The following is a 16097-nucleotide window of genomic DNA, read 5'->3' as shown; positions in this document are numbered from 1 at the left end:
GAAAGTCATAATTCAGCTTTCGTTGAAAGAAGCGATGCAGCATCCGTTGAAAGACAAAGTGCATCATCCGTTGAAGTTCATAATGAAGCATCCGTTGATCACAGTCTGTCAACGGATAATCAATTCACTTCATCAGTTGATAGAGCTCCCAATTCCTTTCAAAGGATCAGCAACTCAGGGGGAGTTTTAACAAATCAACATTCTATCTCACATCATGACAATACTGAGGCAACCTCATCTAGGGCTAATCTACCACCTCAAAGGAAATGGACCAAGAATCACCCTTTTGAACTAATCATTGGTGATGCTACATCAAAAGTACAAACTAGAAGGGCTACTCAAGATGAATGTCTGTATAGTAGCTTTCTATCACAGGAGGAACCTAAGAGAGTGGAAGAAGCTCTATTGGATCCAGATTGGATTTTAGCAATGCAAGAGGAGCTAAACCAATTTGAGAGGAACAAAGTATGGAAGCTGGTACCCAAGCCAAAGAACAAGAGTTCTATTGACACAAAATGGGTATTCAGAAACAAGATGGATGAAAATGGCATTGTCATAAGGAATAAAGCCAGATTGGTTGCTAAAGGCTATTCTCAACAAGAGGGAATAGATTTTGATGAAACATTTGCTCCAGTTGCCAGACTTGAAGTCATCAGAATCTTTCTAGCCTATGCAGCTAATGCCAATTTCAAAGTCTATCAAATGGATGTCAAGAGTGCATTTCTAAATGGGGAATTGGAGGAAGAAGTTTATGTAAGCCAACCTCCAGGTTTTGAAGATCCAAATTTTCCAGACCATGTGCATTATCTGTTGAAAGCACTCTATGGACTAAAGCAATCACCTAGAGCCTGGTATGAGACTTTGTCAAAGTTCCTTCTAGATAATCACTTCACAAGAGGTACTGTTGACAAAACTCTCTTCTTTAGAAATGTTAATGGTTCTAAGATACTTGTACAAATTTATGTAGATGATATTATATTTGGATCTACAGATGATAAGCTTTGTAAAAAGTTTGCTAAATTAATGCAAAGTAAATATGAAATGAGCATGATGGGAGAGCTAACTTACTTTCTTAGTTTACAAGTTAAACAAGTTAGTGGTGGAATTTTCATTAGTCAAACTAAATATATTTATGATCTTTTAAAGAAGTTTGACTTAATGGATTGTTCACCTGCAAAAACTCCCATGGCCACTGCCACTAAGCTTGAATTAAACAAGGCTGAAAAGTCTGTGAATATTACAAGTTATAGAGGCATGGTTGGCTCACTTTTATATTTAACTGCTAGTAGACCTGATATAATGTTTTCTACATGTCTCTGTGCTAGATTTCAAGCTGACCCTAAAGAATCTCACTTAGTGGCTATTAAAAGAATTTTCAGATATCTCAAGGGGACTCCAAATCTAGGAATTTGGTACCCTAGAGAGTCTGGTTTTGATCTAATTGGCTACTCAGATGCAGATTATGCAGGTTGTAAAATAGACAGGAAAAGCACAACATGCACCTGTCAATTTCTAGGGAACAAGCTTGTATCATGGTTCAGCAAGAAGCAGAATTCTGTTTCCACATCAACAGCTGAAGCTGAGTACATTGCTGCTGGTAGTTGCTGTGCACAGATACTATGGATGAGGAATCAACTATTTGACTATGGTCTGACTGTTGACAAAATTCCAATATTCTGTGACAACACAAGTGCCATTGCCATTACTGAAAATCCAGTACAGCACTCAAGAACCAAGCACATTGATATCAAGTACCACTTCATTAGGGAACATATGATGAAAGGTACAGTGGAACTTCATTTTGTTCCAAGTGAAGAGCAGATTGCAGACATATTTACCAAGCCACTTGAGAAATCAACATTCACAAGATTAGTGAGTTAGGTATGCTTAATTATTCATAATCTATGTCATCTATATAATCTGTCTTGAAGCCTGAAATGAAATTTGTTGCAAGAACAAAGTTGGCTTTAATTAAGACTTATCCAATCAACGGATATTCTCTATCCGTTGAAAGCCAAAATTGTTCTATCAACGGATATTCATTATCCGTTGAAAGACAAATACATTTCTGGTAATTTTATCCTTCAACGGATAAAATGGTGTTGTTCATCAACGGATAACTATTTCTCTTATCCGTTGAAGTGTCACGTCAGTTACTATAAGTGAGTCTCAGCCGTTGATTCTTTTACTCAACCGTTGATACAGATATACAGTGTTGTATGTAATTGTATTTAAGGTAGTTTTCAGAATTTCTACAGTTTTATTTATTCTTGAACGGCTGTAACTTACTTAAAATTATCATTCAATCATTTTATTTACGTTTTAATTCAAGAAAGTATAAAAGCCCAATTGAACTCTTATTCTCACTTTACGCTTTCTTGCAATTCTTATTCTCTTTCTCTCTAAATTCTCAAGTTTTTCTCTGCAACCTCTACTCACAACAATGGCACCAGTAGTCAAAATTATGTCTCAAACAGGATTTGTTTATGAAAAGAATAATTTCATAGCCTTGGTTGAAAAGAATGAAGCCCATTCTGATTATCACAAGATGATGGACTTCATCAAAAACTGCAAACTAAGCTATGTAATGCTGGAAGCCCCAACCATCTACTGTGAGGTGATTGAGGAGATTTGGACAACTGCAGAGTTCAACTCCACAGATATGACTATTGCCTTCTCTCTCAAAGGTAAGGACTATTGCATTAATTGTGATGATATACAATCTTGCTTTAAGTTGCCTGAGAATAATGCCATGACATCACACACTGATAACGATGTCTCTGCTATGCTAGATTCCATAGGCTATGCTTTTGATTCTGCTAGTTTAGGTAGTATTAGAAGGAAAGGCCTTAGGAAAGAATGGAGTTTTCTTGGAGATGCCTTTATTAAGGTTTTCTCTGGGAAGATTAGCAATTTTGATGCTATCACTTCATCTCTTGTTAACATGCTCTATATGCTAGTTTCTGATAGGTACTTTAATTTTAGCAACTGTGTTATGCTAGAATTAAGTTCTAGATTAGGTAACAAAGCTAATAGACCACATAACATCTACTATGCTAGATTCTTAATGTTATTGGCTAACCATGTTGCTGAAGGTTTGGTTATATCCAATGAGAATAATAATAAACTCAAATGCTGGGCACAAGAGAAAAGGGTCCTTGCAGACCTTTTGAGAATGAACCTCAACAGCCAGGTGCCATTGGTATACTTGTCAATCATGAATGCACCACAGGTAAGTGAGGTAAATATTTCTATAACTCCTACTATTTCCAACCCCAATGTTTCTTTGCCTTCTAGTGTGGCTATGGAACCTGTGTCTTTGTCCCAACAGGCTCCTACCAAAGCCACCAAATCTAAAGTTTCCAAAGTCAAGTCAAAGAAACCTACCTCTGTTGTTTCTCAAAAGACAACAGTTGTAACAACTACCATAAACCCTGAAGGGAGTGAACAGGGTGTGAGTGGTGAGGGGAGGGGTGAACATCAAAAAGCCCCCCAGGATAAGGTGGGAGAGGTGAGTGGTACCCAAACCAGCCAAGCCACAGTCTCTCAAAAGACTGTGGTGGTTCAAAAGGAGTCCAGCATATCCCTAGTTGCATCCTCCCAAAAGGATGTAACTATTGAAAATAGTCCCCAACCAGGGACACAGAACAAAAGAGGGAGGGACACTGAAGCCACACATTCACCATTTAAAGCCTTTTCAAGGAAGAAGAAGGCCAAAACCCTAGTTTCCACACAAGGGACACATACAACACAGATACATCCACCAGTATCTGTGCCTTCTCAAATTCAGCTAGATGTGATTCCCGCAAATGTGGAATCACAGCCCCATTCTCTCAATATAGAAACACACCATTCATCAAACTCTCCAACACCCTCTCTGGATGTGGATATGATATTCACATCAATTCCTGATTCTCCCTCATTAAAACTCAGGGAGGAGCCCCACTCAAAACCTGGTGATCATCATCTTTTAGATGATTTGTTGGATCATCAGCCAATTCTTTCAGATGTAGTTGAAGATTCTGTGTTACCTCACTTAAAATTAATCCACACAGATTCAACAATTATGTCACTTTCTATATCTACATCTTTTCCTTCTTCAACGGATATCTCTCATCCGTTGACAAGTGGTTGTTCTTCAACGGATAAGCTTAACAGCAGTTATCCGTTGATACCATCAGTTTCTACTTCAACGGATACTCCCTATCCGTTGATGGCCTCTACACACTTAACAGAAACAATTCCAACTGTAGAGGACATGGCAACTGTACAATCACTTTTAGGTTTGAGGGAAGGGAGTGATCTTTTGAGTGAGAGACCGGGTTGCTCCCAGGCAAAAGGAGAGGTTGAGAGACACCAAATGCATGTTATTTCTTCCAGCATGGCAAAAGTGAGTGAGAGGAGTGCCACCTTAGAAGGTGAAGGTGAGGGTGTGAGGGTGTGTGTGAGCCAGGGGGAGCCCCTGATGCAAGAACGGAGAGAAATTGAGAGAAAGGCAGGTACAGAAGCTATAAGGGTGGATCCAGCCATTGCTAGTGAGTTAATGAAAGTGGATGATGCAGATAAGGAAAGACAATTTCAGCAACATTACAAAGCTGTCATTGATAACATTTCATTGGATGTTGACACTTTTACTCACCCTGTTTCAGCCTATCAATTATTGGCTGCACAGGGCAATGTGGAGGCAGAACAGACACTACACATTGTACACACTTTAGAATCTTTTCTCAGAGAAAAAGCTGCTGTCAACAGGCTGCCTTCTCAAGCTGGTGAGCCATCTGAAGAACTTGGAGTAAATTCTAATGATGATGACTCTAATTCTTTGAATGAGAGCATGAACTTAGGGGGAGTAGCAGGCCCAAGTTCTGTTCCTGCTCTTCCTGCATGGGCATGGGCAAAACCATCAGCACCAGGAGAATTTGGTGTCACTTTGGTCAGACAAGTCATGACAATTCAGCAGGCCCTTCAGGAGACTCCGGATGCTGGTACCAAGGCAATTCTTCAAGCTCATCTGGAATCTCTGCATCTCTTGCAGTTGCAGCATTACCAGCAAAATCTAAGTGTGGATGAGCTCAAGCTGGACATTGCTGACCTGAAATCCTACAATGCTGAGAAATTGGATTCAGTTATACCCTATGGTACTATGCAAGATTTGTTGGGGAGACTGAAGAAAGCATCTAATGCTGACAAGAGGCTGGCCAGACTGGAAGATAGGGTTCAAATCATTGAAGACTCTATGGTCACCATTCTTCAGAATCAACAAACTCAAACAAATCTACTCATGCAGCTGGCACAAGCACAAGGCTTGACCCCTACCCTTGATGATAACAAAAAGGGGGAGAATAAAGGGGAAGGGGAAGGAGAGCCATCTACAACAGTTCAGATTTCTCAAGTGCTAGTTCCTGTCATCACAACTTCTCCAACTATTCAAGTCAAAGGAAAGCTAGATGGAATTGATCTAATCCAGATAGCAGCAGCTGAATTGCAAGTCAAAGAGCAAAGGAAGAAGATTGATGAAAAGATGCAACTAATATTTGGTTCTACAACTTCTCAATCACAATCTGTGAAGCATAGCACAAAAGTGGCATCAATTATTATGGAACTCAAGCCAGTAGGGAGGCATAAGGATGGAGAAACTTCTTCCAAAGATCTGCAACCTATGGTTCTCAAGCCCAACAACAGATCCAATAAGGACTCTACAAAGAATCCTCTAAAAGAGGTGGATTTTCCTCTTCCAAAAGCTGATGAGGACAAGCTTTTAGGTAGAAGTATTGCATATCTCAAAGAGACCATGGATGAGGTTGTAAGGAGAAACATGGCTATTATCTTCAGAGAGGGAAAGAGCATATGTATGATGCAAGGACATCCCAAATTCTCAATAGCCAAGAGGGAAGAAACCAAAAGGTTGAAGGAAGAAGCCAAACAGCTAAAGGCTGACAAAAGAGCACAAGCAAAGCTTGAAAAACAGCTAAAGTCAAGTCAGGCTGAAGAACAGAAAGAAATTGAAGACAAAGGTGAAGATGAAGCTATGGGGGACATGGTTGGTACTGAGATGGAGGAAAGAAGTAAGGAAGAATGGCAGAAAGGGAAAAGAAAGAAGGTTAATGCAAAGAGAAAGAAGGTAGATAAGACTGAAGAAACCCAATCAATATCCAAACCACTACCCTCTATTCCTGAACCAATTGTACCTGACCCCTTCATGAACATTCATGGTGAAACAATCATTCCCAAGGAGGAACCAATTGATTGGGACACCATCAAATTGCCCACCTTCCTAACCTCTTCTCCACCATCAAAGAAGCAGAAAAGAAGAATCAAATCAACACCCTCTAAAGCCTCAACCAAATTCACACAGAAGCCTAAACCTAAACCTCAAACCTCTAAAGATGATTATGTTCACATATGTGACATAAAAGAATTTTCAGACATTGAACTCTATCTGGATGAGCTGGAGGAAGTAAGGGGAATAGCTGCCTACAGACAACTACCAGAAAGACTAGTGTTCAAATACAAAGGAGCTGGGGAAAGAACATGGCCTCTTCACAGAATTCTGAATGAAGGCTACTCTACCTTGATTAGAGTCTACTCAGCCATACAAAGGGATTCTGGCTTTACCAGGACTGCCAAGACTGAGATTCTCAACAAGATTGCCAACATAAGGAAAACTTGGAGGGAGCCCAATGCTTTGCCTAGAACTTTACTCATTCAAGAAAGAGGAATTACAATTCACAAATCACCTCATTGGTTGATGGAATTCAGAGACAACAAAGGAGTCAGAAGATTTTTCAGAATTGAAGATCAGCTAAAGATTGCCAGTAATGAAACTCTCAAGGATATGCAATCTAAGTTAGATATCAATGAAGAAGATGAAGCTGAATTCTACAGACAACTTCAACTTCAAATAGAGGAGAATGACAGGAGACTAGGAAAGAAAACCAGGGATCAAAGGAAAAGAAAGTAATTTGCTCAGTCTAAAGGAGCACCCTTGGAAACAATGTAATTCTTCAATTCCATCTCAGCATATACATTTTTGTAGCACTTTTGAATTTCTGCTTTATTACAGTTTATATATTTGTTAAGTGTTTTGTTATCATCAAGCTAAACCCAAATTTATGCCTACAGTTCTAGTAGACATAAATAGGGGGAGATTGTTAGGAATATGTGTATTAGTTTGATGATAAGTTAAGCAAAACACTTAAGTAGAAATCTAGTGTTTGTAGCCTCATAAGACCATCTTGGCTATCCGTTGAAGGAGTAGCTTTACTTAGCAATAAGTTTAGTATTGTAGCACATTTCACTCTCTGGTTTCAAGCTGTAATTCTTAGATGTTGTTAGGAAATAATCAGTCATGTTGACTACTAATGGATGTACAAATAGGAGGGCTAATTGTAAATATTTCATGCCTTGTAATTTTGTATAAGTGAAGAAGTGTCAACGGATATTGAAGACCTTCAACGGATAAGAAACAAAGCTTCAACGGATGTCTCTATTGCTTCAACGGATAATATCCATCAACGGATAAGTGCTTCAACGGATAAAGACTTCAACTGATAATGCATCAACGGATAAAGCTTCAACGGATAAAACCTCAACGGATAAGGCATCAACGGATGAAAGCTTCAACGGATGCTTAGTTCATTAGCAGTTGATAGTGACAATTCACAAGCTGACAGAGGCACATGGGTTGACAGAGACACACTGGAATGTGGAAGCCTCTAGGAGGAATCAAGAAAATGCAGCATTTCCATTCTGATGCAAACAAGGAAGTATTCAAAGATTTACAGATTATCCTAGATTGCATTGGATAGAGAAATGAAGAAGAAACATGTGAAGAATCTTTTCAATTATATTTTACAGTTTGTCTTCACTTGTAAACTTGGTGATATATAAACCAAGTAGCAGCTAGTAATTAGATATGAATTTTCCTTGAGCTGTTTAGAAATATCAAAAGAGAAAATCATCTAGTTTGTACTAGGAAGCAGCTGTGATTTAATTCTTTGAATCACAGATTTTCTGAAATAACACATCTCTGGTGGAACAACAAATCCACCAGAAAAGTTTTTAAGTACTTTGTGCTCATTACATTTGTGTTTGAATATATATCTGTCTGCATCAGCTTCAAGCAATTCACACACATTTGATCACTCAAACACTTAGCCTTATAAACTGCTCAAAACTTGAAAAAGTTTTGAGATTTACATTCAACCCCCCTTCTGTAAATCTCATTGTTAGTCCACTGGGAATAACAATACTTTTGCATCATAGCGGTGAACATGCGGTTGCAAATATGTAACCCCTCATCACTGATTATAACTCTTGGAGTTCCAAACCTTGTGAATATCTGCTTGTGAAGAAAATTAAGCACCACTTTTGCATCGTTCATTGGAAACGCCTTAACTTCAACCCATTTCGACACATAATCAACCGCTAACAAGATATACTGATTGTTATAAGATGAGACAAATGGCCCCATGAAGTCAATTCCCCAAACATTAAAGACTTCGACCTCGAGAAGCACATTAAGAGGCATCTCATCCCTTTTGGACATATTACCCACACGTTGACATCGATCACATTTCAAAACAAACTGATGAGCATATTTAAACAAAGTTGGCTAAAAGAAACCTGCTTGAAGCATACGAGATGCTGTCTTTTCTCCACCATAATGTCCTCCATAAGTCGTTGAGTGACAATCTCACAAGATCCCCCCGTTTCACTGTAAGGAATACATCTCCTGATGATTTGGTCAACTCCTTGGCGAAAAAGAAACGGCTCATCCCACATATACCACTTCACTTCATGTATAAACTTCTTCCTTTGAGCTGGAGTCAACTTTGGGGGCATAACATTACTCACAAGGTAGTTCACTATATCGGCGAACCACGGTTCCTCTGTTTGCACTCCAAATAATTACTCATTGGGAAAAGATTCATTAATTAAAGACTTATCTTGTGAAGTAGTAATTGGATCCTCTAAATGCGAGAGATGATCAGTGACTTGATTTTCAGTCCTTGATCTCTAACTCAAACTCCTGAAGTAAAATAACCTATCGAATCAACCTTGGCTTCGAGTCCTTCTTCGAGATGAGATATCGAATTGCAACGTGTTCAGTGAAAACTGCCACCTTCGTCCCAAGTAGATAAGATCGAAACTTCTCAATACCATAGACGATAGCCAAAAGTTCTTTCTCAGTAGTGGTGTAATTCAGTTGAGCACCATTCAAAGTCTTACTAGCATAGTAGACTACATGAAATATGTTGTTCTTGCGTTGCCCAAGAACTGCTCCAACTGCATAATCGCTTGTATCACACATCATTTCAAATGGTTCAGACCAATCAGGTGCAGTTATGACAGGTGTTGTAATCAAACTCTTTTTCAATGTCTAAAAAGTAGCAAGGCACTCATCATCAAACTTGAAAGGAACGTCTTTCTCTAGAAAATTACACAATAGCTTCGAAATCTTTGAGAAGTCCTTGATGAAACGCCTATGGAAACCCGCGTGACCAAGAAAACTGCTAATTCCCTTAGCGGAAATTGGTGGAGGAAGATTTTCAATGACCACCCCTTGGCTTTGTCCACCTCAAGACCCTTACTAGAAACCTTGTGACCAAGAATAATGCCCTGGCGCACCACAAAATGACATTTCTCCCAATTGAGAACCAAATTGGTCTTAACGCACCTTTTCCATACTAACCCAAGATTGTGCAAGCATTCGTCGTAAAAAGTTCCAAAGACGGAGAAATCGTCCATGAACACTTCTACGTTATTTCCAATCATATCAGAGAAGATGGTCATCATACATCTCTAAAAAGTGGATGGCGCTCCATATAGCCCAAAAGAAAATCTTCGAAAAGCAAAAATACCAAAATGACACGTGAATGTAGTTTTCTCTTGATCTTCTGGAGCGATACAAATCTGATTATAGCCCGAATAGCCATCCATAAGACAATAGTAATCATGCCCAGCCAATCTATCCAGCATCTGATCAATAAAAGGAAGAGGGAAGTGATCCTTCCTTGTAGCTTTGTTTAGCTTCCTATAATCCATGCAAACTCTCCACCCCGTGACTGTTCGTGTAAGAATAAGCTCATTCTTCTTATTTGCTACCACAGTGATACCACCTTTCTTTGGCACACATTGAACTGGGCTCACCCATGAAGTGTTAGAAATAGGATAGATGATCTCTGCATCTAGCCACTTAAGAATTTCCTTCTTCACAACCTCTTTCATTATCGGATTTAGCCTTCTATGTTACTCAATAGTAGGCTCGATTCCTTCCTCTAGCAGAATTTTGTGCATACAATAAGAAGGGCTAATTCCCTTAATATTTTCTATAGTCTAGCCAATTACCGATTTGAACTCTCTAAGAATTCTCAAAAGCTTCTCCTAATCGGTACCTGAAAGGTCAGATGCAATAATAACAGGCAAAGTAGATGCATCACCTAAAAATGCATACCTCAAATGTTCAAGTAAAGGTTTAAACTCAAGAGTAGGAGCTTCCTCAATAGATGGCTTGAGGCACTTCGGAGAACTTTTCAACTCCTCCAAACCAAGAGATTTAAAAGACATATCCATCTTTCGCTTCCAGGGAGAAGCATTCAAATATTGCAAGTGCTCCTCACCTTCGTCATATTCACTATCAGAAATCCCTAATAAGGCTTTCTCTAAGGCAACAGACCTTATCAATCGATCGAGTTCATAATTAACCACAGTATCGACCATTTTCACCTTAAAACACTCCTCATTTTCTGTAGGGAATTTCATGGCATTGAACACATTAAAAGTTACATCCTGATCCATCACTCACATGGTAAGCTCACCTTTCTACACATCGATCAAGGTTCGACCAGTAGCCAAGAAAGGTCTTCCCAAGATTATGGGAATTTTCTTATCCTCCTCGAAATCAAGAATTACAAAATCAGCAGGGAAAATGAGTTTATCCACCTTGACCAAGACATCCTCCACAATACCTCGCAGATATATAATAGAACGATCGGCCAACTGCAAAGTCATGTATGTAGGCTTTGGATCAGGCAAGTCCAACTTTTTGAAGATTAACAATGGCATTAGATTGATGCTAGCTCCCAAGTCACATCGACACTTATTAAATGACACCTTTCCAATGGTGCAAGGAATAGTGAAGCTTCCAAGATCTTTAAGCTTCGGCGGTAAATTCTGCTACAGCACTGCACTTCATTCCTCCGTGAGAGAAACGGTCTCTAAGTCATCAAGCTTCACCTTCCTAGAGAGAATACCTTTCATAAACTTTGTGTAACTAGGCATTTGTTCAAGAGCTTCAGCGAAAGGTATGTTGATGTGAAGTTTCTTGAACACCTCCAGAAACTTCGCAAACTGCTTATCCGGTTTCTTCTTCTGCAGCCTCTTAGGAAAAGGAGGAGGAGGATAGATCTGTTTCTCCCCTGTATTACCCTCAGGAGGAGTGTGCTCAACAATAGTCTTCCTTGGCTCCACTTCGACTTCCTTCTGCACTTCTTCTTCTTCAGCCTCTACTTCAGAATCTGGAGTCTTAGCTTTTTTAGGATTCGCAACCTTACCAGACCTCAATGTGATTGCTTTAACATGCTCCTTAGCTTCCTTCGTACCTGGCATTTCAGTATCGCTCGGAAGCGTGCCAGGTTATCGATTCAGTAATGCATTAGCAATTTGCCCGATATGATTCTCCAAGGTCTTGATAGACACAACTTGGCTCTTGCACATGAGCCTCAACTCCTCCAATTCAGATTTTTCATTAGTTTGAGGTAACTGCTGAAGTTGAAGTTATTACTTCGGGACATATTGCGGTTGCTGAAAACCAGGAGGGTTATACTGCCTTGCTGTGTATGGCTGATAAGATTGTTACACCGCATTCTGATTGTTTTTCCAGCTGAAGTTAGGATGATTGTGGTTATTTGGATGGTAAGTGGCTGGAGCTTGTTGTTGTGATCTCTGAAAATTGCTTATAAATTGAGCTGATTCACTAGAAATAGCACACTGATCAGTCTCATGGGCATCAGCACAAAGTTCACAGACACTAATGATTTGATTAACTCCATAATTAGTCAAAGTGTCCACCTTCATCGTCAAAGCCTTAAGTTGGGCAGCTATAGCAGTTGCTGAATCCAACTCCAGAATTCGTACTACTTTTCCCTAAGTCAGTCTCTGGGAAGGATTCTGGTATTCATTAGCAGCCATCAGTTCAATCAATTCATAAGCTTCATTGTAGCTCTTAGCCCACAAGGCCCCTCCTGATGCTGCATCGAGTATGGTCTAGAAGTAGAACCCAATCCATTATAGAAATAGTTTAGAATCATCCAATCAGGCATGCCGTGGTGTGGGCACTTCCTTAGCATCTCCTTATATCGATCCCAAGCCTCACACAGAGATTCTCCAGTTTGCTGAGCAAACTGAGTAAGAGCATTCCTGATTGCAGCAGTCTTCGCCATAGGGAAAAATTAGTGAGAAACTTTTGAGCAAGATCCTCCCATGTGGTGATAGACCCTGGTGGTAGAGAATGTAACCCGCAATTCACTTTATCCCTCAGAGAGAATGGGAATAGTCGCAGCTTGATAGCATCTTCAGTCACACCATCGAACTTGAAAGTGTCGCAAATCTCGATTAAATTCCTGATGTGCATGTTGCGGTCTTCAGTAGGAGAAACCCTAAACGGAACTGAGTTCTGTATCATCTGAATCGTGCTTGACTTGATCTCAAAAGCGTTAGCCGAGATGGCTGGCCTGATGATGCTTGACTGAATATCATTGATCTTAGGTTGAGAATAATCCATCAAAGCCTTAGGAATTTCTGCTTGATCTCCCATCACTACTAAAATTGGTTCCTCGATTTTCTCTTCTTCTTCTTCTTCTTCTTCTATCTTCTCTTCATCCTCAAAAACTTCCCTTCGAACCACTACAACTTCTTCCTCGGTTTTATCCAGAGTTGTCTTACGAGACCGCGAACGCGTATGTATACACGCTCGCTAGAGTACCTGAAATAAGACAAGAAAACAGATAAGTAATAATGTCCGAGTCAATGAACTTTAACGATCACTGATGACAAACACATAAACAAAAAATTAACACTGCAGTCCCCGGCAGCGGCGCCAAAACTTGTTATTCGCTAAACACGCGCTAATAATACACGCAAGTATACGCGTTTGTAAGTAATATAGAATTATTTCTAGTTCATTCCCAAAGAGACTGACTTTGGTTAACTAATTAATTTATGCACTTATGCATCGATGATATGGTTATTATCCAATGCTAAGACGATAACAATTTGGGTTTTTGATTATAACTAAGAATTAAACTAACGATTATAACTAAGAGAATAAGAATGGTTGAATTAATATATATGACAAGCATGGGATCCTAACTTCATTAAATACTTCATTCAATAGCTTTATTGTTCTTAACCTTAGCATGTAATGGTGATGACACTAATCAGATAACACGAAACTGATAAACGCCAACTTTCATTGCACGAATACCATACTACCAAACATCCACAAAACAGATAGAAGCTGAATAGACACCAATTATATTGAGACCCTATATGTCTATAGAATTTGAAAACATAAAGGTTTAGAGCACAAGTTATCTATCATGATTACATTAGGCAAGTAAGATGGTTAAAATTATCTACAAATCATGCATAACAATAACACATGAACCTATGCTAGCATGGCAAGTTCTAAATCCTTAAATTCATTATCGCTTCATTAAAGATTAACACACTATCTTATAAGTTCGTGACACTCATAAGACGAATAAGCAAAACCAATACTAGGTTATCATACGATCACCACACACTAAGGCATCGAAACAAATTAACTAAAGAAATCCATAAATAAAGCCGCTAGAACCCCACGATAATGATTAGCCCATAATCGGACTCATCATCAACGTGGGTTTCGATGAAAGCATGGTATAATAAACGTAGTCTTTATACTGAATAAATAATAAAACCAAATACGAAACAAGAGTAAGGTTCACGAATAAGAAAACTAGCATCCAAGTTACAACTTAGAACAAAGATTCACAAGTAAAAACAAGATCTTCTTCGTCTTCGTTCAATCGTGCTAACACGGTCTTCTTACGGCTCTCCTTGTGCTTTGGTATATCCGTCTCTCCAGAAAACATCCTTTATTTAAGTATATATAGCAGCCCATGCAAGATAGAAGTCCTCCAATTGTAAATCAACTAGAATCAGGATTCTGGGATCCCGACGCTTCATCATCGCGGGTGCTGGCTTTCTGACAAATGGGCGCGGCCGCACGCTAGACCCGCGCGGGCGTGCCGTACTTCTGGAAATTTTTTTGAATTTCCTTAATTCCTGCTGCAATCGAGTTGGCTTCCGGAACTTTATTCTTAGGACATCATCCTAACACCATATTAGCATCAAAATAATGCTAATTCACCTAATTCTTAGAATAATGTCTAAAATGCAAAAATACTAGAAAACACATTAAAACACCAACAACTTGAGTACATTTACACCAATTCAAAGATTTACGGAGCGTAATAAAGTGTCATAAATGTCACTCAACATTAGTCCAATACAGATCAATACTATAGAGGAAAGAGAGGTGAATATTGTTCCAAACTCATAAGACTTGCATATGGTAATCAGAGTATAAGAAATATATCAGGATTTAATATCCAAAACAGAGTGTAAGCATAGAAAGATCATAAGAGTTACACATAGGGTCAATATATAAGTCATACAATCATTGAATAAGTCATTGAATATTTTCATCTAAAAAATTATATTAGTATACAAATATAATATAATTATAAATATATCTTTAAATTTCTATCTTAAATTTGTAATAATAATATTATAAAATTACTTCATCCGTCCTATAATAAGTCAATATATAAGTCATACAATCAATCATTGATAAGTCATTGAATATTTTTATCTAAAAAATTATATTAGTAGAAAAATATAATATAATTATATATATATCTTTAAATTTCTATCTTAAATTTGTAATAGTAATATTATAAAATTACTTCATCCATCCTATAATAATGGTTTTTTTTCCTCAAAAGTAAATGTTCACTTTTAAATTTCAATGGAAATGTATTAACATTTATCCAAAATTACTCTTTTTAAAAATTGTATAATAATAATTAATAATAGATGAATAACGGTCTAAATTCATGTATTTATTATAGGTGTAAGTGGAAATGTATTATTAAAATTAATATTTTCTATAAATAAAAATACAAATATTTAAATTTTCAATTTATCATTTTTAAAAAAATATTTAATAAAAGTTATGTTTGATTTTCCTTAAAAAAGACATAAAATAAGAAATGAAAAGTTATATAAAACAAGAAAATAGTTTTATATATACAAAAGTTATCAATAAAAAACATCTGAAAATGTCATTCTATCGGAAAAATTGTAGAATTTGAAAAACATAAATGCAAAATACAAAGATCGAATTAATTTTTCACGTTTGAATTCAAATTACAAAGAACTAACAAGATTAAATGCAACATTAAACTACTCCCTTGGCTCCTTTTCCACGCATGACCCACAAAGTGAGTTAAGGACACAAAGTGAGTTAAGGACAAAAGTGTAATTTCTGATACTGCACGAAGTAAATATTTACTGCATTTAGCAATTATGGAAAATAATAATAATAATAGTAATAATAATAATAATAATAATAATAATAATAATAATAATAATAATAATAATAATAATAATAATAATAATAATAATAATAATAATAATAGTACTACTACTAAGCAGGCGGGGGCGAAGGAGGAGGCAGAATATTTTTTGAAAATAAAACATAAATCTTTATTTCTGGTTCTTTAATTGTTTTTTATTTTTGTAAAAAAATGTCACTCATTACGTGGTTAGGCACTTATGAGTACACACATTTCAAAGGATGAAGTTGCATTTTTTTAACCAAAATTCTGGAATTACAAAAATACTCTGTGTTATACCCAAAATTTGGCATTGAATTGACTCGGGTCAAATGCGGATTGCGGGCGGTCAAACCCGGTATTGTATTGTAGAAGCTTAGGACACGTCCAGTCATAGAGGACGCGCCTCTTCTGAGAAGATGTGTTACAGTC

The 16097-nt window shown here is 37.7% G+C and overlaps 1 non-coding gene across 1 annotated transcript; it reads left to right on the top strand.

The window, feature by feature from the left end:
• Positions 1-12321: 12321 nt before the first annotated feature.
• On the top strand, positions 12322-12428 carry LOC141710132 (small nucleolar RNA R71). Its single transcript, XR_012570667.1, has one exon. It is a non-coding gene; the product is annotated as a small nucleolar RNA R71 (small nucleolar RNA).
• The last annotated feature ends 3669 nt before the right edge of the window (positions 12429-16097 follow it).

Source organism: Apium graveolens, chromosome 2 (genome assembly GCF_009905375.1).
Source record: "Apium graveolens cultivar Ventura chromosome 2, ASM990537v1, whole genome shotgun sequence".
NCBI lineage: Eukaryota > Viridiplantae > Streptophyta > Magnoliopsida > Apiales > Apiaceae > Apium > Apium graveolens.
Note: the sequence above shows the minus strand (reverse complement) of the source record. Positions and strands in the feature narration are given on the sequence as shown.